The 21,801-nt window shown below is 45.5% G+C and overlaps 1 protein-coding gene across 1 annotated transcript in view; it reads left to right on the forward strand.

The window, feature by feature from the left end:
• Positions 1-21,801, forward strand: part of Svil (supervillin) — a 207,153-nt gene that overhangs the window by 105,789 nt on the left and 79,563 nt on the right. The window contains exons 3-4 of the mRNA XM_059263727.1: positions 15,402-15,459; positions 17,758-17,849. The gene's annotated coding sequence lies outside the window, so the exon portion shown is untranslated. The remainder of the gene's footprint in view (positions 1-15,401; positions 15,460-17,757; positions 17,850-21,801) is intronic.

The raw sequence follows: 21,801 nt of genomic DNA on the forward strand, positions 1-21,801 counted from the left end.
CACCACTAGGGGTCGACATAGTGCAGTGGAGGGATGAGTTTTTAGGGCATTCTTTCCAAAAGCTGGTACTTTTAGCTGGTTGTCTTAGCTCTAGCTAAAAGGACTGCATAAACTTAGTACTGCAGGAGAAATCTTAGAACTGCATCAATATATTTTAAACTTAGCACAGGGTGAACATGTGTCTGAGTTAAAAATAAACCCATGAAAATAGCCTGATAATATGTTTAAAAATAACGTCTTATAAATAGACAACAAACAATGAGTTGGCCTTTTTTTTTCTTTTCTTTCTTTTTTTTTTTCTTTTTTGTAGTGCTGGGGATCAAGCTCAGAGCTCTGTACACGCTAGGCATGTGGCACACTCAGGCCTGATTTAGTCTTTAATGATTTTAAGAACACTTCCTACCACCTATTATTAAACAGTGTATTTCATCTGAAGTCAAAAGATGAAATGTAGCCGGGTGGTGGTGGCGCATGCCTTTAATCCCAGCACTCAGGAGACAGAGGCAGGCAGATCTCTGTGAGTTCAAGGCCAGCCTGGGCTACAGAGTGAGTTGCAGGAAAGGCACAAAGCCACACAGAGAAACCCTGACTCAAAGAAGAAAAAAAAAAAGAAATGTACATGTTAAAATAGAGAAGAACCCTTTCCCCCTAAGAACATGATAAGGTCCTGACAAAGCCCCTTGTTCTGTCTGTATAGTTGGTGTGGTTTCAGTGTGGGGTGGGGCTAGGTGGTATCATCCCACCGCATAGACAATAGACAGTGACTAATTCCACACCTCCAACCCCAGTGCCAGCCTAGCACAGCCAGGTGTGTGAATGGCTGGCTGGCTGGGAGCCTATCTGGATGTCTCATGTCTGTGGGACAGCAAGCTGACAGCGACTTCATTGTTAAGGACAGAGGCACAGGGATTTCGAGAAAGGATTTTTCTTTCACAACGTTATAATAAGTTAGAATAAAATCAGTAATAATTTCATACACATTGCTGATGGTTTTATTTACTTTGTGCAGTGTGTGTGTGTGTGTGTGTGTGTGTGTGTGTGTGTGTGTGTTATGAGCCTGTATGTATCTGGCATATGTGCATATGTGTATGCAGGCACAGGTGTACACACATGTGGAGGCCAGAGACATCTGGTGTCCTGTTCTGTCCCTTTGCACTTTATTGTGTTCAGACATGCTTTCTCACTGAATATGGAGCTCACCGTTTTGGAGCTATGCTAGCTGCCCCCAAATCCCAATGATCCTCCTGCCTCAGTTCCTCACAGCACTGAGGTTACAGTGTATGACATTTGACATTGGTGCTAAAGACCCAGACTCAAGTTCTCACATTTTTGCAACACTCTGACCCATGGAGCCATCCAGCTCATCAGCTCTCTTTTCATTTTGTTTTTATTTGGTGCTGGGGACTGAGCCCAGAGCCATGAAGGGGCTAGGCAAGTGCTCTTCTACTGAGCTATGTCACACATACACACCCACACCCCCCTTTTTTAAACTTTTTATCTTGAGATGGAGTTTCCCAGGCTGCCCTTGAACTCGCTCTGTGGACAGCAGTCCTTGCGGTCCTGACCCAGCCTCCAGAGGAGCTGGAATGGAAAGACTGCACCACTTGCCCGACATCCATGTGTTCTTCGCTGCTGTCTTTTCTTTGGAGATGCTGAGCTCTGACGTTGGACCCCGTGGGGATGGTTGAGTAGACCCTGGCCGTACTGCAACCCCAGCTGTCTCTGAGATGTTTTGGTTGACAGAGCTTGGGCACAACATCTGAAGCCAATATGATTGACACCTGGTGGGAGTGCTCTTAGGACTCCACCAAAGCTAGCCTCTGGGGGAAAAGAGGGGATACTCAACGCTTTCCCTCTAGCTCATCCTGGGAGAATTAACTGCTTTGGGACTCAAGCAATCACAGGAGCCAGCCAATAGTTTCTGGCCGTTACAGTGGACCTTTGAGCAACTCCACCTGCACCCACCCAGACTGTCACCTGGAAAATTGGTGCCTCCCTTTGGGGTTCTACATCTCGCTGATAAAAATAATTTATGAACAGATTAAAAAAGGAAGCACAAGGAGAGTTTTATTAGAGTCTGAGAAAACAAAACCAAACTGGATAATCAAGCTATCAACCCCAATAGTTCCTGGGAGGAAGGAGGTGAAGAAGAGAAAGAGCAAGCCATGCCTTTTGAGTTAGAAAGTCCGAGAAAGCAGGCAGGCTCAGCAATGGAGTTGCACGGTTCACCAACAGCCGCCTAGTGGAAGGTGGGCTGCAGGCTGGGAACTTAAGAGAACCAGCAAAAAATGTCCAGTCTGTCAGGGAAACCATACCCAGGCTTTGGCCAGGATCTGAAAGAAAAGGAAAAGTTATGCTCAAAGTGTGCAGGCCATAGTGCTACATGATAGCTCTGCATGCATCAGTCTGGAGAATACCTTATTAAAGAGATAATTCTTCCTCCCATCTCCTTAACATGGCTTCAAGTGAATTGGTTTCCCTGGGTGGGGGGGGGCTGGCTAGGTGATTGGCAGGTCCCGCTGGATTTACTCTTAAAGGGAGGAGGAAAAAGTGTGTAATATTTTGGGTAGTTTAGAATGTCAGCCGGGTGGCGGCGGCGGCGGCGGCGGCGGCGGCGGCGGCGGCGGCGGCGGCGGCGCACGCCTTTAATCCCAGCACTTGGGAGGCAGAGGCAGGCGGATCTCTGTGAGTTCGAGGCCAGCCTGGGCTACCAAGTGAGTCCCAGGAAAGGTGCAAAGCTACACAGAGAAACCCTGCCTTGAAAAAACAAACAAACAAATAAATAAATAAATAAATAAATAAATAAATAAAAATAAATAGAATGTCAGGTAGTATATAGATTCTATTCTTTTGATCAGGAGGATTTAGCTTTCTCTGAATGGGCCTCAATAAAACCCAGATGTCTCCATCTTTTGATAGGAGAATTTAAATCCTAAGAAGCGTCAAAGCTGATGTTTACTTTCCTAGCAATACCAGAGCAGAGGGGTTCATTAACCAGACTGTTAATGTTGTAAGAAGACTGAGGCACACCTGTTGGAAGATGTGGTTATTGCCTGATTTGCCTGACTTAGAAAAGCCGTAGCAGATGCCTCCAGGGTCAAGGTTGTGAGCGAGGGAAGAGTTGAGGCTGTGAGTGACGCTTACCTTTCAGAGACAGCCATGCTCTGCGACACCACTGTCTGCAGGGCTCAGAGAGGGAGCTTGTGCTGTCCGTGTCTCCTAGACAGGAATTTCCAGTAACTTCCACCACAGAATCCCCTGGGAACTATTTGACTTGGATTAAGGAAAACTAGAAGCTGACCTGACATTAACACCCCTAACACATTAGCCTGTGATAGACCGCTGTTTTTCATAGTTCTTGTCTCAAGCCCCACAAACTCTATTCCCCGGAGAAGCAAAGAATGTCTGCTGCATGCTAACTATTGAGTCGCTAAGAAATTATAGAGAGATGATATGTGAGTGCCAACCTGCTCACACTGGACACAACAGTAATGGAAAGAATAGGACAATGATGGAGCTGGGGGGCAGGAGGGGCGGGGTTGGCCACACATTTGACCTGGGGGACTCTGAATTAGGGCACACATTCTACCTGTGGGACTCTGATTTATGGTCCCTGTGAATTCTGTCCTTGAATGTGTTTCTGTCTCCTTGACCTGCCCTTCCCAATTTTGCCCCAGTTTTGAATTTCCTATGAGACCCTGTTGAAAGTTTAGAAGCTGATGTTTAAGACTTTGGTGGTGTATGCATTCTGGAGAGAGTGGAATGCCCACTAAATGACAAAGGGGCAGATGGCTGGAAGCTGGCGGAGACTTATGCCCAGGGAGGAGTGGTGTGCAATGCATCCCTGCTGCTTGTCCTTACATAGAAGTGCAAGGGGCCTGGGAGTCTTTGAGCTGAGTCTTAATAGGATCAGAATAATGAGTGCTTGTATCTGAGTATGGTGTGATCAGCACCCCAGCTTCCTCCTCTAAAAATACGGAAATGTATTTTTGTTAATGGGTGTTTGCTTATTTTCTGGAATGCTGTAGATTGTTGGCTGCACCTGACCCAGGAAATGACTTGTAAGCATTGATGGACATGCGTGTATTTGCCACTGGAGGTTGCTATTTTGAAGTCAGGGAACTGCCTGGAGAAATGTGCATGCTACCCAGGGTCTTCTGAAGACTGCCTTTTGAGAGTTCTCTGATGAACCTTCAAAAGGCTGGGAGAAGTCAGAGAGAAAAAGAAATTCCCTTTTAATAGCTCCAGGCCCTGCAGAAGGGACCCTTACTTCAAACAGGTAAAGTAGACCCGCCTCACTGAAGTCTGTCCTCTGCTGGGAGGAGTTTCTATTATTATGTTAATGGCTCTCTGTGCAGTCCGTTTAGAGGTTTTGGCAATGGGTAACCCTTTGTCTGCCAAAGGTAGGCTCCTGCTTTGCCTGCCAGCCCAGTTTGCAGGATAAACAGTGGGTGACCTATAAGCCAGCCAGTCAACTTGCAGATGACCTTATTAGGCAGCCCCAGGAGGCTGGTGTCTGAGGCCAGACTGGCAGGGCCTGCTGCAGTGGACTCCTATTCTGTGAGGAGCAAGAGAGTCCACACCCTGGAGGCATGGCCTAGTACCGTTCAGTTAATTATAGCGCTCTATGATGACAGGAATATGTGAGCTCCTTGGCAGACACGCTTTAGGATATGGTTAGAAAATAAGAAGTCTGTAGTAGGGGATGACTTCTCATAGGATAAAGTGGTTTATCTTGTTTTCCTGGGGCTCTTTCTGCCGTATAGCATGTACTGATTCACTCTATGAAGTATGGACTTTTATCAGAAATGTTTGTTTCCCTTTGGGGGCAGGGGTGAGGGTAGGGTAGCTATAAAACCTAGGACCTCAAGCATGCTAGGCAAATACTCCATGCATATAGTCGTAATGATGACGGACAGATGTTGATGGGGCAAGGAGGTGGCTCAGCTGGTGTTACTCTCAAGAGCAGCCTGGGGATCTGAGTTCTACCCCTGACTCTCCCATAAAGGTGGATGGAGAGAGCTGACCTCTGCACAATTTGTCTTCACACTTGAGCTCACACACACACACACACACACACACACACACACACACACACGCAAGTAATAATAATAATACATCAACTTTTTAATGGGGGAGGGAAATTAAAATGCATTTTAAAAGAACAGGTTTGATGTTGAAGAGTAACCACTCTTTTGGGTATATTTACATGTTTGCCTTTTTGTCTTGTTTTTGTTTGGGATGCTGGGGATGGAATTCAGGGCTCCAGTGAGCTCCACCCCCAAGCCCATGCTTTGCCTTTTCTTTTTCTTTTTTTTTTTTTTTTTTTGGTTTTTCGAGACAAGGTTTCTCTGTGTAGCTTTGCGCCTTTCCTGGGACTCACTTGGTAGCCCAGGCTGGCCTCGAACTCACAGAGATCCGCCTAGCTCTGCCTCCCGAGTGCTGGGATTAAAGGCGTGCGCCACCACCGCCCAGCTAGCTTTGCCTTTTCAAAGGGAAGAAAATTATTATTATTATTATTATTATTATTATTATTATTATTATTATTATTATTATTACAATAATGGGATGCTGCTTCATTTAGTTGTGTTTTACCATCTCAGCTACTGTGAAGTGACAAACTATACTGGAGTAACAATAAAAATATTAAACACGCAAGTGTCTAGGACAGTACAGCCTGAAGATTCTGACATGCATTGTTCCAGCTGCTCCTGCTTTCAGGATTCGGATCCTCACAGCAACCCTGTGGCAAAGACAGCTTTTCTTTGAACATGGCTCTGGCTGGGTCTAAGGTTCCAGGGACCTGTCTCTCATTCTCCCTAGAGAAAACTGCTCACGGATTGGGTGGGCGTATGTACATGATTGGCCCACAGGAAGCGAGAGAGATACTTCAAAAGAATCAGTGGGTAGCAGGGGTTTGAGGGCTTTGGCACTTTGTTTAAAAATGTGTCTTTAGCTTGATAGGTGATGTCATTTCTATAGTCTGAACCTCACTAAAGGAAGGAACTCACTTGGTCACTTGAATGCCCATGTCCTTCAGGCCTTGGTTTTCAGGACTCCCAAAGGAGACTCAAGCACAAGAGTGCTAAAATACTCTATACAGCATCCCATGGCATCCATATGCAATTTAAACACACCCTCCTTTAAACCATCTCTAGACAGAACCAGCTGTTACACTGTGCTGTTTAGATAGTATCTTAGTTAGGGTTTCTGTTGCTGTGATGAAATACCATGACCAACAAGCAAATTGGGGAGGAAAGGATTTATTTGGTTTACACTTCCACAGCACACTCATCGTTGAAGATGTCAGGATAGGAACTCAAATAGGGCAGGATTCTGGAGTCAGGAATTGGTGCCGAGGCCACGGAGGGGTGCTGCTTACTGGCTTGCTTCCCCTGACTTGCTCGGTCTGCTCTCTTATAGAACCTGGGACCACCAGCCCAGAGACAGCACCACCCACTCAGCCCTCCTCCATCAATTGCTAATTAAGAAAATGCCTTACAGCTGGATCTTATGGAGACATTTTCTCAATTGAAGTTGTGTCAAGGTGACATAAGACTAGCCAGCACAAGTAGTAATGACAAAAACATCTGTAGATATTCAACACAGATGTTATCATAGACTCAACTACATTTTTGGTTTGAGAACATGGAGAACTGACTGTGCACACTGCAGAAGTCAGGACAGGTCAATGAGTATAAGAATAAAGTACTACTGGGGATTGGAACCAGACCTCATACATGCTAAGCATTCTCTCCTCCTCTGAGCTATATCCCAACTGGGATAAGATGCTAACAGAACTGGAAGAGTTCTGCAGATAATGGGGGACCAGTTCCAGTTCACACCTTAATCTAACAACACTGAATCCTCTGTACATCCCGGGCAACCCTTGGTTGCATAGGCCTCAAACAGCCGGTGATTGGTGGCTATTGGCTTATGTGTGGTGATGGAAACCAAGACCATGGGCCAAGTTGTGAATATCTGTGGAGGATTACAATGAGAGAGAGAGTGTGTGGGGGAGAGAGAGAAGGGCAGGCGGGGAGACAGAGGATACGAACATATGATTGATGAGGGAAGGAAGAAATGAAAGGAGAGGGAGGATAGATGATGGATAGACAAATGGTGGACAGGCAGATAGATAATACATCTTTTTATATGCCTTTCCATCCCACTGTCTATAGACCCTGAAGCCACATACGAAGAAGGGCTGGGTTACAACGTCTCCATTCCTAGGTATTTTCTCCCTGTCTGAAAATACAGCATGATATATTTTAGCTCAGTGGCAACATATGATGAGAATCTGCACTTTGCTGTTTTTTTCTCCTGCTGAACTTCAGAGATGGCTCTGGGGTTTTCAGAGACTACCCATCGCCTCCCTTCTCACTTCCCAGTGGTCCGACAGGATCCATTTACACCTTTGCTCCGGGTTCTCCTCCCAGGCGGGGTGTCTGGTACACTCAGCTCCTCTTCCCCATCCACCTACAGCTATGACCTCCCTCCTAGATGAGCTCACTCACCCGCACTTTCTCAAGGGAGTGCTCCCCATCTAGCCCGATGTCTTTGAGTTGGACATCACATGGCTTTTACACTGATGTTTCACCTTCAGACCCTGCTGTAATCCCATGAGGCTGGGGAGGCTTTTATGCTTAACAGGTATGTGACTTGGAGGGCCACTCAAGCCTGGCATCATTTGCCCTACGGATGAAGCATCGAACATACTTGTTTGTATAAACATGCCTAGCCATTTCAACCCAGCAAGGAGTGTGTCTTCCATTTTCCTGTACAGTCTTCCTTTGGGTACCCTCTCTGCTGACCCGGTCCCAGTGACACCTGAGCAAAGGTATTAGGAGCATTCATCTCTCACTGGTGTTCTTCCACTAGTTAGCAAATGCCCTGGGAGCCTCCTCTGAGAGCCCGGAGTGCATATTGGGTACCAATTAATGACACCAGTGGAAAGCATTGGCAGCCTCTGGATGGCAGGATGCTGATCATTGCCACTGCTGTACTTAAGATGCCCTTTGAGAATCCCAGGTATAGTCAAAGCTCCTTCCAGTTATGCTCGTATAATTCTAGAACACATGTGAGCCATCGGGTGTCATGTCCCCACCTGTCCTGGAAGACTCATTAAAAACCCTCCTAGCAAATGATGTTTCCTTGCATCTGTTCATGTACAAACCATCAAGCAGTGAGTATTGAGGGGTGGGGTTGGGAGAAGCCTTCCTCCGTCTCCCTTGGTGACAGAGATAGTATCAGCTCCCCTGCAGCATGAGAGTACTTTCTCGGTCAAGCTGCCACATGCCACCCCACGATGTTTCAGGAGGTGCTGCATATTGTGCACAGTAAATGCTGGGGACTGTTGGCCAAGTGCTGTTTCAGAACCTTCGTGGGTTGATGCTTCACATAGGCTACACGTGTTCCTAGTGCCACTCCCTGGACACTCTGGACACACCTGAGACATCCCCTCTTCTTCCTGGAACTCTTCCCTCCCTGACTCTATATTTGACTATTGTAGGGACCTCAGCTAAATGGAGCCATGCAGTATTTGGCTGGTTCGTCTCAGTTAGTGTACTAGCCTTGGTTTCTCTCATGGAGCATGTCTCAGAACCCCATTCCTTTTGAAGGCTAGCTACCACTCCATTGTCTGCGTATTTCAGTGTTCACTTTATTTCTGTACCTGTCTGTTCATACTGCGATACTGGCAGTCAAGCCTATCTGGGGCCTTGTGCATTCTGAGCAAGTCCACGCATTGGTGAGCTGCACCCTCATCCCCAGGGCACATTTTAAACTTGAGCCTCCCTCTGGTCCTCTGTTGTTACTCTGGGAATCCCTTGCCCACTTGCTGAGGGAACCTGAGCTTTCCTTCCCAAGAATCATTAGTAACAGACCCTAATTCAAGTTGAAATCTTTATGGTTCATTTTTTCATGACAATTGTTGACACTTTTCACTTGAAGTTTTATTTCAAAGACACTAATGACTCTTTAAGAAGATTTCAGTAAGCCTTTGCCTCTAAAAGGGAATTCTGCCATGTAAAAAGGCATGGTTTTCTTTCAACACATCTGATAAAGAGGTAGCTGTGAGTTGTAATATATCTTACTGTTGAAAGTACTTCTGCCCTTTCATCCCTGCACACACAGCCTGTTTTAAATTACTTTATGTCATGATGGAAGGTAAAATTTTATTTGCAGACTTGTCCAAAATATGCCTATGAAGCAGAACCCACAGAGCACTTTGGGAGCACACAGTGTGGGGAAAGAATGTGGATTCGTGAAGAACTCTCATGTGATAAAAGGAAAATGGGGGAGCCTAAATGGGCTCCCACTGGTGGAACTATCTCAAGTTAGACCGTTCTACCTCAGATTAAGCACATAAATAAAATCCACCAAAGACCCGGGAATACCATTTAGGGTTGTTCTGGCATACAACATCCTCCTTTGTGAGGCAATAACTGTACCTTCAGCCGTGGAACTTCAGGCCAGCCACCGTCTTTAGAAGTGTATGTGAGCTTTTGGTAAGACAGTTTCTGTGGCACATCTTGATTTTAGAAATTGCCCCTAGCTCACAGTGGCATGTATTTGGATAGTTGATCCAGGCCATTCTGCACTGCCATTTCCACCCAGCTCAGTCTTCCAAGAAGGCTGGGAGTGCTTTCGTCTTCATTGGGAGGCACAGGGTGGCATCCCAAGGCTGTCACAGAAGCAAATGTGCCCCAAATCTCCACAATTATATAGTTACCATGTGGGGGTCAGTGATGCGCTTGTGGTTGAGAGTGAGGCCACATGTGTTCCCACCTAATTCTGACCTCACTGTCATCCGGTCCCCTCTCTTGCTAGCCAGAGAATGTGGTTTTGCCTTTAGAAATACATTTTACAGGACCAGGGATGTATCTCAGTTGGCAGTATGTTTACCTAGCATGCATGAAGCCCTGGGTTCAATCCCCAGCACTGCATAAACTAGAAATACTTGTGTGGTGCCTGCCTCTAACCTCAGCACTCTGGAGATGGAGAAGGAAGGCTTGGGGGTTTAAGTTCAACCTTGGGTTACAGAGTGAGTCTGAAAGTGGCCTGAGATACTTGAGAGCCTGTCTCAGAGGGGAGGGAGGAAGGCATGGTGGGAGAGACTGAAGAAGGTAAAATAGAAGGAAGGAGATTTTCTAAGAAGCCCATCCATGGATACACACACACACACACACCCACACACACACACACACACAATGTGTGCTTTGCAGTTATTTCCTCTGGGTTGGACATGACCACTGCCATCTTGAATCAGAGCAGCTATGATTCCCCCACAGGAGACTCTTAGGAGACCTAAGAGTAAAACTCCCTTATATAGACCCTCACAAGTCCCCTCTCTGGGTTACGTGATAGATGAACAGTTGAGTGGGAGATTCTTTGGTAGATACCCCATGAGTTGTCCAGGGAACTTCCAGGTACTGCAGCTACCTGGACGTCACCCATGTCTTGTGGCTTACCCCTCACTCATGCTCCCTGTGCAGGAGCCCAGTTATACACTGGTATACAAGGTGGACTTGGAGGAAATCTCTCTGGTCTGCCCTCACTAGCCGTGGTGAATAGACTTTACATCTTCCCAGGAAATATCCCCACATCATCTATCCCAGCTTTTTCATCTGCAGTGGAGACATCCCAGGCTCTCCCTGGCAGGCTTTGGGAAGACACAATGGGTCCAGTGCCTGCAAGCACTAAGCACGGGAGTGAGGATGTAAAGGATGCAGGTCTCCACATCATTAGAAACCGAATGGCCATTTACCAGTTAGGAAGTTGGTAGTCTCCCTCTTGGCTGCTCTTGTTCCCATATTCTCCTTATGAGAGGGACCACTGCAAGAACAGCTATCTCTTGTATCACAAGGGCCCCTGGAGTCTGAGCTACAGCAGTGAGCTGTGCTATCCCTGGGGGGCTAACACCTCTGCTCTCTGTCACATATCACAAGGATCCTTCCCCAGTGAACCACCCCTCCAGTCCCTCGTAGATGCTTCCTATTGACATGAAATGTAGGTTTCGTTGATCTCACTAGGTTTCCTACAGATAGAACATTTAGGAGAAGATTCAGTTCTATACCCACTGTTTCCTAAAGAACTTTTTCTTTCTTTCTTCCATGACATCTGCTTTGTGTCAGGCTAAGAGGAGAGGCCAACAATTCTAGCAATTCTTCTAATCCTCTTCTTCTGTCTTTGTTCCCAAGCATCATTTCCCACACTCTGCAGAGTTCGTGTGACACCCATCCCCTGCCCAGAAGATGAACATTCAGCAGTTCCCCCCCCGCCCCCCCCCCCCCGGTGGACTGTATCCACAGTACTTATTGTTCCTCCATGGTTTGTTTCTGTTTGTTCAGTTTTTATTTTTAACAACTTTATATACCATTTCCTGAGCTAACAAAAAGTAACTGAGCACGTAGAGAAAACACCAGAAGGACCCTGTGTTAGCTTTCAGACCCACCCCTTGGGGACCCAGCCAATAAACGGGCAATACCTTGGCCCGCCCAGCGTCCTGACTACTTGGTTCTACATAAAGTCTGCTTTAAGACAAAACCCCTCCCCCTTCGCTGTCTATTCCTAGGAGGTTGTGTGTGCATCTCCTCTCTCTCTCTCTCTCTCTCTCTCTCTCTCTCTCTCTCTCTCTCTCTCTCTCTCTCCCTCTCCCTCTTTCTCTCCTTCCCTCTCCCTTCCTCTTTGTACCTCTCTCTTCCCACGAGGTTGCTTTGCATCTCCTTTCTTCCTCTCTTCCCCTTCTCTTTCTTCTCTCCTCAGCTCCCTCCACCTGCTTCCTCTCTTCCCCCTCTCCTTTTCCCTTCCCTTAATAAAACTTCTTCGAGGCTCCCACCTCTGTGGCCGACACCTGCCGTGTCTGCATGGCATGTCTCTTTCTTATCCTCTGTGGTGCCCCTCAGCTCCAACCCACCAAGGTCTCTCTCCCACCGGCGTTTTACAAAACCCTGACTGTTGGTGTCCTACAGTCTCAGACTATCTCAGCTCCTCTTGGTGCCCTGACAGAAACAACAAGGAGAAAGGATTTAGGCTCTCGACTTAAGAGCATACAGTTCATCTTGGCAGGAAAGCACAGTGGGATCCATTGCTATGGACTACGTATCTGAGGCTCCTCACATCTCAGTGGATTAAGAAGCAGAGAGCTTGGACAGTAACCCCGACAAGGCTGTCTCAACATTCCATAACCTCCCCACACAGTGCCACCAGCTAGCAACCAAGTGTTCCTCTATCTGAGAGTGTAGAGTATCTTTCAGTTTCAAAGAGTAGCACACTCGCCCATCTACCGCACCATCCATCTGTCCATCCATTGATTCTTCATTTTCAGCTGTATTTGTATCTAAGCTGATCTGGTTTGATAGTAGACCCCGAAGTCCAAAGTTTTCAGAAAAGACGATTCCATTATTTCATACGGTCATTCTGCAGATATTTACTGCAGACCTACTGTATGCTGGTTAGATCCAAATACATGTTCAGGGCCAAAGATACAAAGGCAGACAAACTCAGGGTCCCTGCTACTGCATAGAATTGAGCCAAATAATGATCTTGACCCTGCTCCCGGTTGATCCATTTCTCTCATTGTCTACTGGAAGCAGGTTACCTCCTTAGCCCTGTTTCCTACTGTAATGGAGCCTGTTTCCTGTGGGTTTCTTTAATGTTCCTTTGTAGGGAGGAAACAATCCATCTCTAATTATTGTCAATTGTTCTTCCAAATCCATTATCCAGATTTGAGCCCACCAGTTACAGACTGCAGTTGGAAGAGAGCAGGCAGCAGCCTTATTGCTAAAGCTTAATGTCTTCTGTCTTAAATTAAAATGGTTGACTCTCCTGGTAATATCTGCCTTTTCTTTTTCCACAGTTTTGCTCATATGTTGCTTATAAATCTTAACTCTTAAGTATGAATTTTTGGCTCCCGGTTAAGTGAAATATTTTATTTAGCTCAGCCAAAGCCAAGCTTGGGGCAGCCTGGGAACACTTAGGCACCTCACCGCGCCCCAACACGCTGAGTCCCTCTGTGGGGTTTTCTTCTTTGGGGCTATTTGGTTTTAGGAAACGTGGGAGAGTTCTTTTCGATGCTGACACAATTGTTAGGTCTCTGCATTTCTTCTTGGGCAAAGCGTTCTCTGTGATTCCCCGAGGCATTGCTGGGGCATAATCCGAAATGCCCTCTCCCTGGAACCCGGTTTGCCGCGGCATCTCCAGCTCTAATTTCTGCTTGTAATCTGATGAAGGGATCGGATTTGTTGCAGCCTTTTGCTTTGTGTTCACTGTAAGCTCGAAGACACACGTGCCTGGTTGCTCACTCTAGCCCCGCTCTCTGGAAATTTGCAACCCAATTTTGCTGAAAGCGGCCCAAGGTCACTGCTAGTTAAGAATTAGCTGTCAAATCAGGCTGGTGCTGCCCAGTGCTCTGTGTGCAGCCATGTTCAGGAACCCAGGGCTTTCGAGCTGCCTGGGAGCCTTCAGATTTTCCGAGAAACAAGGTAAGACGGGGAAATATGGAAAATGCATTTCTGTATCCATTTTCTAATGTCTTTGCTGTGGAATCCAGTATCCAACTAGTCGGCTAGCTGACTGTCTGAAAGGATGCTTTACCTATCGGAGTCCCTAACTACACCTGTAATTGCTGGAAAATGTCTTTTCTCTTTCTGATGCTAAACCACAAAAGCTTTTGTATAGCAAAGTTGCTAATTAAATTCCAAATTTTGGATCAGATTCTGGATATGCTGCATTATACCTAAAATATTTTCTGGAACTACATGTCTTGCATGTAAACTTACTTCCAGCAGGGCAGTGGTGGGTGAGTCTTTTTTTCTTAACTCTTCTTGTGAGACAGTTTGGAGAAAATACTGTCTCTTCAGTGGCTTCTTTTCCAGCCGGGAGATAGAAATGTTTCCGATCTGATTGTTGAAGTGCTGTTACATATGTGGTGTTGGAACAAAAGTGAGATGCTGTGGGTATTTAAATGCTGATTTGAAATCCAGTCATTATCTACCCAGAAAATTTCATAGCACGAGTGCTCTGTTGGGACTAGACTAGAACAATTCAGGAACTTTTATAACATTCGTTAGCTTTTTTATTTTTCAATCAGAATTGTCTTTCTTCAGATAGTTATGACAGGATGCATGTGTGTGCTTGGGATGAAACCTGGATGTCTAGTTGGCTTTATACTTTTCATTTCACTATGCCTCCGTGTTGGCCTGAATTTCGAGTTTCTAGGACCTGAGATGTGCTTGGATGGATAAAGAAGTGTTAGCATCTGCTTTATCTTGTACCTTTATCCCCACCCGTCGGGGCTCTGATTCTAAATAGTAAACCGTAAAGGTACTTCCTTGGGGGAGGGAGTTTCTGTCCCAGGTCTACTTGTGTTTGGTCACTGTGCCTGAAGCTGTAAAGCAGATTGCTGGCTGTGAGACCCGTTATACATCCTGTCTCCGCCTGGTTTTCATTAACACGTTCACCCTGGATGTGTGATTTTCCTGTACGGAATTGTTACCAGCTGTCTTTACATCATATATCCTATCTTCAAAAATAAATGAGTCTGTCCAGTGGGCTTGCTCAGCAGGCAGCACTTGCCCCAGAGTTCGATGACTTGAGTTCGATTCCAAGGACATACACGGTAGAAAGAGAGAACTGACTCCTGGAGGTTGCCTGTCCTCCGACCTCCACACTTGTACTGTGGCCCATGCATACCCACACACAATATGCATGTGTCTCCTGCAGGTTGTCCTCCGACCTTCACACTTGTCCTGTGGCCCATGCATACCCACACACAATATGCATGTGTGTCCTGGAGGTTGTCCTCTGACCTCCACACTTGTACTGTGGCCCATGCATACCCACACACAATATGCATGTGTCTCCTGCAGGTTGTCCTCCGACCTCCACACACATACTCGAACAACATGCACATGTGTTGTCTAGATTTTAATAACAGCAGAAAAGATGCAGCCAAGGCACCCATTGCTCTTCAGTGCCGCCCCCACCTCCCCACCTACCAGGCCCATTACCTCATTCTCTCTGCTTATCTTGACCCAAATCGCTTAATGATTTTCTCTTTCCCCCCCTCCTCAGTATATAACAGTTATTTGGTATTTAATTGTTCAATTTTTTTTTTTACCATAACAAGTTGAAATGGCTTTGAAGGATGTTAGAGTGTTTGTTTAACCTGTGAGCTGGGCAGGGGCCCCTTCAGAAGGGAAGAGAGCAAACCAGAGCTTTATGTGTGAGATTCCTGTGTCGAGTTTGATTCTCTGAAGGTGCCAGTTTTGTTATCTGGTTAATAATGTCCTTTTTACTTAAATTACAAGTTCAAGGGGAATTTGAAGGGCATCTTCCTATATGAATATTCCTAAGTGACTGTGTAACTATTTTAACATTGTGCTATTTCTTTCCCTTAGATTTCAACAAGAAAAACTTAAGCTTCATTGGATTCCCACATCAAAGAAAAGCTGACAGGTAACGTAGCCTGTGTTCAAGAACTCTTATGCTTTGGAGATATATGGTGGCTTTTAAGATAACCCCTTAAATCCCTCCTTCTGTCCTTCTGAAGAGCTGGGAATAGAACTCAGGGCCTCACACATGCTAGGCAAATGCTTCCCAGTGAACCTCATGCCTACCAGATTTCTAACCCATGAGTTTGTTTGGTGGTGTGTTTTTGCCCAGGGTGTTATTTAATTTTATCAAGAGCTGGTGGCATGACTCAATTGTACAGTTCCTACCTAGCTTGTGCAAAGTACCAGGTTCAATTGTCTGTCTGTCTGTCTGCCTGCCTGCCTGCATGCCTGCCTGCCTGTCTGTCTCTCTTTCTGTGTGAAGCAAGATGACTTAACAGTATTCCCAGACAATAGCGACTCTTCTATACACCACACTGTTTCTGGGAACCAGTTGGGGAATAGAACGTATGCTTGTGTCATTTGTAATTAATTGCCATTTTAGGAGATGTTAGCTTTCTTTTTCTCTCACCTACCTCTAAGCTTTTGAATCTGTTCATCTGGGAGCTTTTGAATTTTTAAGAAAGAGCTTAGCCTGGTCCCTCCTGTCATTTTTTTCCTCCCACCCATCTTCCTTTCTTGCCTCCCTCTCTGCATCCACCCACCTGCTCTTGTGAATTCTTTTGGTCAACTTCCTTGCCCTCGGGCATTATGGGTGCCAATCTAATTTACCTACGGTACTCAGATCCTGTAGCACACTGCTGATGTAAGACAATGCAAAACTGAAAGAGTATGCCACACGAGGTGGCTGCATTGGGTCCTTCCCTGTAGGCCACTGACCACAACACAATCAGACAATACTAAGCCGAGGTGCAGAGTCGTCCCCAGTGCACCTTGGCATGGGTCGCAACCTGGACATCATTGTGCTAGGAGGAGCCAACCCCTGTGCCTTCCATCCCTTCCCGGCAGATGCTCTTGTCCCTCATCTGTTGTAGCTCTGACACTTTGCTACAGAGGACTTGGTTCCTTCACATTGTAGTAATAAGTTGTCTGAATCTGCTGATTCTGAATCCAATTCGAAATTGGAGAGTGGATCTTATAAACACGCTACACAGGAAAGTCTCTGGTATATCCAGTGCCTATCTGAGTATAAAGTGAATTAGAACCGTGACTCAGGATAACAGTTAACAAAAGCACAAATATATTATTTGAGTTGTCCATGGTTCATGTCTATGGAATGTTTTAATGGCACCTTGGGCTCATTCCTTAACCTTTCTCTAGTAGGTTATCTTAACTATAATAAAGCTAGTAAATAAGAGAAAGAAAGATAAGGTCGAGGAGAGAGGAGGGGGCATTATTTATTCAAGGATAGGAAAAGTATAAATTGGAAGTCAGACACTTTGGTGACTTTGGCTCAATGAGACACTAGAGTTAATAAGCCATTGCTACTATTTCATGTGAGCTGACTACAGTAGCCCACCTGGCAGGACAGCAAATGTCCAATGTGCTAGTGACATAAGGGGCTGTATGCATACAAGAAATACAGTCTGCTAGACACCAGCAAAGAAAGCCCAAATTATGAGGCAGCAAGGTTTCACCCTCCCTGTCCTCTAATTCACCTTTTGATAATTAGCAAGAAGCCAGCCCTAGCGGAAATAAATATTCAAACCAGAGAACAACTGCAAAGCAGGCCAGCCAGTGACCGGGCATTTAGACACCTCCAAGTTGTGTGGACCTGGAGTCTTGTGAAGATAATGGGGATCGTAGCTGGGGTTAGGGTCAGTACACAGGGAAGAGACAGGACACGCTCCATTCTTGTACTAGTCTCCCCTTTCACTTCCTCTTGTAATTATGACTTTTTCATGGGACTTTCCTCCCTTTTGCCCTGGCTGCTGTTTAATGGTTTGAAGGTACCTATAATATAAATATAATTCATTACTGGAAAAAGCATCCAGACTGCCTCAACAAGCTGCTGGCCTTCTGAGGAAGAGGTTGTAGCCATGGAAGGTTGGGTGTGTAAGTCCAACTCACTCAGCTGTTCTGATCAAGAGGGTGTTGCTAGTCTGAATAGAAGAATACAGTTCACAAGTTCGGCTGTGTTTTTCCCACCACACACAACAAGCAGCTACTAACGCCAGTGTAATTACACTGTTGAATACATATATACACATCACCATATTAACATAAATATAAATAAATGAAAAAAGTCATCAGTATAAAACACATACTTACGTTTGATTGACATCATGGGTTTTATACTTAGTGTTTTTCGCTTAATATTCTGCATCCTGATTTAATGCTGTATTAATGGAATAACTTTTAGCTTTCAGAAAGAGTTTTGCTTTGACGATAAAGAAGAGCCTGCCAACCACAGGCGAGGCCTTGATACCAAGTGTTTAGCTGCACTCCCAAAAGGTAAGATAGTGCCTGGGCGCACAACTCTCCATGACTCTTGTGCTGAAGGATTCTCACTAGCCTCCAGTCTGTGGTCTCTTCCATGTCCCTTCCTCCCCTCTCTGAGCAGAGTTTCCGTTTAGGAGCTTTCCCTGAATTTTGCACCCCATCCTTCTGGGGTTTATTCTTCCCACCAGTTGCTGCTGGCAGCCTAGTGAAGAGGGAGAGAGAGAGCACAGTGTCCATATTCTCTTTGGCCTTGAGCCTTCCCAGGGGGACTGGGAATGTAGCTCAGTTGGTAGAGGATTTGCCTAGCATGCAAGAAACCTGGGTTTGATCCCCAGCACCACATAAACCAGACTTGGTGGCAAAAGCTTAAAATCCCAGTGTTGGTGAGGTGGAGCCTGTGGGGAATGAATAAAATTCTGCCTCAAGGGGGAAAAAGTGTTAGGGAGCGAGAAGGGAGGCCTAGCAGTGGTTGAGAGCACTTGTTCTGGCAGAGGACCTGGGTTTGCTTCCCAACACCCATGTTGTGGCTCACAACTGTCTGTAGCTCCAGTTCCTGGGGATGGGCCCTCTTCTGACCTATGTAGGCACCAGGCATGAACGTGGTGCACATACATGCATTCAGGTAAAACATTCATATGCTTTAAAGAGAGAGAGAGAGAGAGAGAGAGAGAGAGAGAGAGAGAGAGAGAGAGAGAGAACACAAAGTTGGGTGGATCTGGGAAGAGTTGGAGAAGGGGAAATTATCAAAATTATTATATGAAAAAAATTAATTAAAAATATAAAATTAAATTAAAAATTCTTTTTAATTCAAGCTAACTTTCTCTAAAGGCAGCTGGTATCCTAGGTTTCCATCCTTCTCCATCCACCCACTACCCCTCCTCAGGGCTGCTCGCTGCACCTCACTGCCTCTTCCTGACGTAAGGGATTTATGCTCAATAACGTGTAGCTTTTTTTTAAAAAACAGTGTCTCACCATATAGCCCTGGATGTCCTTGAACTCACAGAGTTCCACCTGCCTTTGCCTCCCAAGTACTTAGACTAAAGGCATCACTGGTCTGACTTTCTTGTATGCAACAGAGAGCTGATGGACGCTGTATCGGTCATCTTTTGAAGTTTTAAAATATTTTATTACACTTATTCATGTGTGTATTGGTGTGTGTGTGTGTGTGTGTGTGTGTGTGTGTGTGTGTGTTCCAGAGAATGCATTTGGAAATCAAGGGCTAACCCTGGGGAGGTGAATTTAGTTCTTTCCTTCTACCATGTGTGTCCTGGGGATTGAACTCTGACCCACTGAGCCATCTAAGAGGCCTCAGAAGTCACCTTTTTGTATTATGCTTTCCTTTGGCAACAGAAGCACATGCATTCAGCTACCTGTACCTGCTCTAAACTGGCTTCCTCTGTTTTTGCCTCTGACAGGATTTAAACATTGCCTGATCATTATTTCCCAACAAGAGCTGTAGCATGAGGAATGATCACTCGAATCCAAAATGTGTGTATCCAAACAGAGCAAAGGAGCGCTTCCTTTACAAAAAGCAGGTTGAGTCAGGCGGTGGTGGCTCACGCTCTTCATCCCAGCACTCAGGAGGCAGAGCCAGGTGGATCTCTGTGAGTTCGAGGCCAGCCTGGTCTACAGAGAGAGATCCAGGACAGGCACCAAAACTACACAGAGAAACCCTGTCTCAAAAAATAAACAGAAAAGGAAAGAAAGAAAGAAAGAAAGAAAGAAAGAAAGAAAGAAAGAAAGAAAGAAAGAAAGCGAGCAGGTTGAGGGAAGAACAGGTTTTTGTGGGTTTTTTTTTTCCCCTCTGCTCTGAAAGGGAAAAAAAAAGTTTAAAAGAAATTAGATCAGAAGACATTTTCTTTTAATAGAAACCAAATCCAGTTTCAAAGGCACACAAACAATCTGGAGTGTATACCAAGGAGCTAAACAGATGATATGCCCAGACAAAGTCTCCTGAGGATGGGCACTTGAAAAAGTTCCAGGGCTTAGCCTGTAAGCAGAACTTAGAGCATGCTTCGGTTTTTCAGTATCTATATAACTACCAGGTGAGATACATGCTTTATTGTGTATCGTACCCAAGGAATAGTATGGAGAGTTACAGGGATGCAGATAAGATTTCATATGAAGAATGGCTAGAATTGTACAAGCATCACACTAATCTGGGGGAAATGTGCCCCAAGATTCCCAGTAGGCATCTGAAACTGGGACAGTGCTCACACTCTGTGTGCCACTTTCTTTCCTGTGTGTGTATACATATGATCAAATTTAATTTATAGGTTGGGCACAGCAAGAGATGATCAATATGGCACACTGAGAGTTATGTGAATGTGGAGCCTGACTCTTGAAAGACTGAAGACTGTGCTTGTCCTTGGAGAACACAGCTGAGAATAAGAGCCTGACACTATGGAAAGCCGGGGTGGCTATCAAGAGTACCACTTCCAAGGGAGGAAGTGGCCCATGCCTGAGCTCACACTCTCCTTGAGTGTTCGGGAAGGCAGGAGGCTAGATGTGTTCATGGCAGGGCTGAGCTGTAGAGGATTTGTGCCTGGATGGCTATGCGCTCCAGCCTGAAATGAAATACTCTTTTAAGCTGCTGGGAGTCTTCATAAAGGACAAAGGCACCCAATTTCATCTGAGACAAAGCTGTGTTAAAGTCTAGGATTATGATCAAACCTAAGTGTAAAAGAGAACAGTTAGGTTTCACTGTAGCTGACAAGCGTTCCCTGATGAGGCACAGATCTGTATAGCAAGGAAAGGTCATTCCCTACCAGTGGAAGCATCCCTCTTCTGTCTTCTCTGCCCCAGTTCCTCTGGATAACTACTTCAGTGAGCAACAGTGTGGTCAGGAGACAGGGAAAGCTGCTGGTTCCTGAAAACTCATACTGTAATTTCAATCATAGCAACACTGAAAAAAAAATAGGTTATTGACCAGTTTTCTTCCAAAATTCATAGAGTTGATTATGAAAATAAGTACAATTTTTCCAAACTGAAGTGTTGAGCCATGTGAACAAAATACATGTTTCTGAACTCATAAAGCTTTAGCCCCCTCTACTGTTGTTTTTATGTCAGCTTAGTGGCTGCACACAAATCTGCTGATACGTTAATTATTGTTCACGGCCCTATGGCCCTGCATTCAGTCCCCCACCAGCCACTCAGGCCACAGCCTGGCAAGGCTTCTGGTTCTGTGCCCTGGCTCTGCCACAGCCACAACATGTAGATTTAAATTAAGTCTCTATCATTCTATTTATCAATAAGACTCAGGAGTCGAAGGCTGGGGTGAAAACCTGCTAGCTCAGAGAGGTTGAATAGCAACTAGCTGACCTTGCTTTTTGGCTGGAAATACCACAAGAGATGCCTCGCTTCCCTTGTCCCAGAACCAAAAGAAAGCTCAAACACTAGTCTCTGTCATTCCTCCCTGTGCATCTTCTCTATCCAAATTGATGACTTCTCTATGGCTAATTCTGGTCAGCTAGTTACTGGCTCTCACCCCCCTGATTCAAGGTAAACTTTATTTAACTGTTATTTATTCAACAGTCTCAGAGTGTCACAGTGTGGTCAAAGTGTCCCACAACACTCTACAACATCTCAAAATGTTCCCAAGCCCCACCTCGATCTCACCTCAGGCTTCTTTATGCCTTAGTTTTGATGTCCTTGAATTTGGGCAGGTCGGCTCTTAACAGTATAATGCTGACAGAGGAAGAATTATGAATCTGGGCTTTGTCTTTGTGTTGTTTGTTTGTTGCTGGTTTGTACTCAGGCCCTCAGACAAGTACTGCACTAGCTGGATCCCAGCACCATTTTCTTTCAGTGACAGAGAGTTTTATGTTGGTTTTTAAGTTTGTAGACAACCCTTCGCTCACTTAGTGAAAGGTTTCTGCGTCTGTAAAATGGAACATTAAGATGATTGTTTCTTTTCCCTCTTGAACTCATCATGCCATCTACATTCTTGTTGATGAATGGAATA

Source organism: Peromyscus eremicus, chromosome 5, assembly GCF_949786415.1.
Source record: "Peromyscus eremicus chromosome 5, PerEre_H2_v1, whole genome shotgun sequence".
In the NCBI taxonomy this organism is placed as follows: domain Eukaryota; kingdom Metazoa; phylum Chordata; class Mammalia; order Rodentia; family Cricetidae; genus Peromyscus; species Peromyscus eremicus.